We start from the raw sequence: 3,464 nt of genomic DNA, 5'->3' as shown, positions 1-3,464 counted from the left end.
GGCGGGAACCTGCTCCCAAGTGGAGCTGCCCTCCCAGCCGCTCTCCTGGTCCACTGAGGAGAGGGGACAGTGAAGCCAGAAGGGCGGCCTGGATGGCCCCATGGGGAGCTCCCCAGTGTTCCCAGGCCGAGAAGATGGATCCATAGCCCTGCCCTTGTCTCCGAGGCCGAAGCCCCCCAAGTCCCATGCCGTGCTTGCCACTCTGAAAACAAACCGAGGCCGGAACGTTGTGGTCCCTGCTGAGCACCAGAGAGGTCCCCTCCCCACCCAGAGCCAGCTGTGTCACACGCTCACGCCCCTGGAAGCCCCAAGGCCCTTCCTCCAGCCAGCCCACTTGTCTCCAGGGCTTTGGAGGGGTAGGGGAGAGAGGTCTCTGTCTCCAAGCCAAGTGTCAGGATCAGAATCGTGGATAGAAGGCACCTTTCAGCTCAACAGCCCGCACCCAGAATCCTTTGCAGCAGCCCTCCCTCTTTGTTTTCTCCCGTTGCATATTCTGGGAGCCCACATCCTGGCCCTTCTCTGCTACTTTTCACCATTGGGAGTCTTGGGAAGAACGCCTGGCTCCTGTTTTCCCAGACTGACCCTGCCTGCAGAGGTCAGGATGGAGCTATACCTCATTCAGCAGATTCGCCCCAAGTCGGAGCATTGAGTCTTCTTTCCTATTAGATCAGGCATGAATGTCACGTGCTCTCCCTGGGCAGCCCCGTCCACCCAGCCCACAGCCGCTTCCTCGGGGGAGCTCCCTCCTCCACCCTCGCTTGTCCTGGGGGCTGGGTCAGTCCCATGTTGGAGATGGGTTGGGGCAAATGTCTGTCACCCCCCAGATGGCTCCACCTGCCTACGCACAGCAGGGTCGGGACCACTGTCTCATGTATGGCTCTCACTGGCAGGCACTGTGCAGGCGTCGCAGACTCTCGTAGCCACAGTACGTGTCACCATCCAGGCGGTCTGGCACCTTGGCCTCTCAGCTCCTGCACGTTTCAAAGCCCCGCACGGAGCCCCTGCTTGGTGCTGCTACACCCTTGCCCATCTCCCCATTCCCGGGAGAGCCTGGTCTGTGACCTGGGAAGCTTTGGCACCGCCATCGGGTCCTCACTCATCACTTTCTCCCTTACATGTTAAATCTTGAGAATCAGCTCGAGGCCACGGGAGGAAGAAAAGGGCTGAAGGAGGTCAGACAGCCTGCAAGGGGCACATTCTAGCCTGGAACCCACACCCTGAGAACCCATCTTTCCTGTTAATCTCTCCCTTGATTACTTTGGATTCACAGGACTCACGTGTTTCTCGTAAGGGCAGACGTCTAAGATAACTCACTGGTCTTTCTGTCGTCCATGCTGGTAACTGATGACTCGTTATTCTTGAATCTTTTGGCACCTCTGCCTTTTGAGTCAGTATGGCGCCCTCATAGTTACAGTAGAAAGATGCCGAACAGCCTAAAGCAAACCAAGCTTTGCCAGTTTTTTTATTGGAACATCCCAACCAGAAAAGTCAACAGGAAGGCCTTCACCAACATGAAGGCCAGCGGGACGGATCTGTGTCTGGCACGGAGAACCACTCCTGGTCTGAAGTTGGGCCGTGACACCAGCTGCCAGTTTGGGGATATCGTTTCTTTGGTTTCTCTGTAAAAGATCGGTGCTAGTAGTAATTGCTTTGTGGCTTGGTAAACTAATTTGTGGGTGATTTTCCGACATTCAAAGCCAGCAGCCTTGTTATTAACACAGATGCTTTGAGTGTGATATCGCTCACTGATTTTGTTTTCTCATCCCCATCTGAGGATTCCGGAGTCTTCTGTTCTTCCCTGGGGTTCTCTTGCCTCTTTCAGGGTAGCCCAGCTTGGCCCCTTGTGGGCCAGTCTGTTTTCTGAAGTCATTCTTGCCCCCTCATACTTTTCCCTCGGTTTCATTAGCCCTTCCACATCTTTTTCCTTTTTTCTTCCCTCCTTTATTCATTCATCAGGCATTTAGCTGAGCCTGGGCAATGTGCTAAGATCTAGGGACAAGGTATGGCCCTGTCATCAGGGAAGCCCACAGTCTCTTGTTTTGTATAGACTTGTATTTTTTCCAGGGGGCTCGCAGGTCAGTAACTTTGGCATTCACATACAGGTACTCTCTGCAGAATTTAGGTTTGCAGACATACTGTCTGTTGTGCCTGATAGCTCTTCTTTCATTCGTTCAGTCATTCACTCATTCATTCATTTAATCAGCAGACACTTGGGGCAAGCCAGGCATTGTGCCGGTACTAGAAATGTAGCTGCATACCAGACAGGCACTCCGCCCCCGGCCCCCCTCTCTTCTCCATGTGGAAGGGGGATGTTTTCAGACCTTTCTGGGGAATGAGGACCTTGCACCCCTTCCACATTCAACCCGCTGGGAGCCTGTAATCATAATACAAACTACCGCCATGTGGCATTTACCCAAGGATGGAAAAGCCAGGCAGCAACAAGAGTATAATCACCTGGTCTGCCAGACCCTCGATGGCTCATATCCAACTCAAATTTCAGAGATTTGTTTTAAATAATTCTTCTCACTTTACGAAGAGGAAGAATGAAGCCGGAGGATGGCCAGCGAGAGCCGTGAAATGAACAGCGAATTACAGGCAGGGCTGGAGTCCCTGTGTTAACAGGGCTCCGCATGTGGGTGAAATCAGAGTTAGGATGAAGAGTCTGGAATACCTAAAAGCGTGCTTCGGAGGGACCCTCGGCCCCGGTGGTGGTTTGGGTTTGGGCTTTGGCGTGTAGGTTATAGGAGGGTCTGCCTGGCTTGATTCAGGGTGAGTGGCCCCAGGCCATCCATTGTCCCATTTCTGAGGACAGGACCTGGGAGACACGGGTGCACTTTGTTTTGTCTGTGGTAGCCTGATTTTTTACAAAACAGTCTCCAAAACAAAAGTGAGTTGCCACGAACCTCCAGGACCATTTCTGAGGACAGGACCTGGGAGACACGGGTGCACTTTGTTTTGTCTGTGGTAGCCTGATTTTTTACAAAACAGTCTCCAAAACAAAAGTGAGTTGCCACGAAAACCTCCAGGAAAAGCTACTTGTTCCCCTCCCCTTTTTTTTTTTTTTTTTTTTCTCTTGCTTTTGATCAGTATTGCAAAGCCCTGGCCAGCTGAGCCACAGGGACGGCTGCCCCGAGGTTCTGCCTGTGGAACCGCCTTGGGCCTCCTTTCACTGGGGAGGGTGGATTGGGTTTCTGCAGTAGGAGACATTTCTCCCTTCACTGGGGCTGATTAATGATCGAAGCAAATAGAAACCGTACAACTCAGGAACCAGGGGTTTGTTTCTGTTCCCTTTGTGAAAACCAGTCAATTACGAGATGAGGGGATGGGTGCAGAGAAATCCTGGCGGAGCCAAAGTCCCTTCTTGGAAATTCAAGCCATGAAATTCAAAGGACGTCAAAGACCTCAGCTTGTTTAAGTGATTTTACTTCCAGCTGTGAGTGGCCTTGACAAGGAGGTTTAAACAG

The sequence above is a fragment of the Lipotes vexillifer genome, unplaced genomic scaffold (genome assembly GCF_000442215.2).
Source record: "Lipotes vexillifer unplaced genomic scaffold, Lipotes_vexillifer_v1.1 scaffold611, whole genome shotgun sequence".
NCBI classification, from domain to species: Eukaryota; Metazoa; Chordata; class Mammalia; order Artiodactyla; family Lipotidae; genus Lipotes; species Lipotes vexillifer.
Note: the sequence above shows the minus strand (reverse complement) of the source record.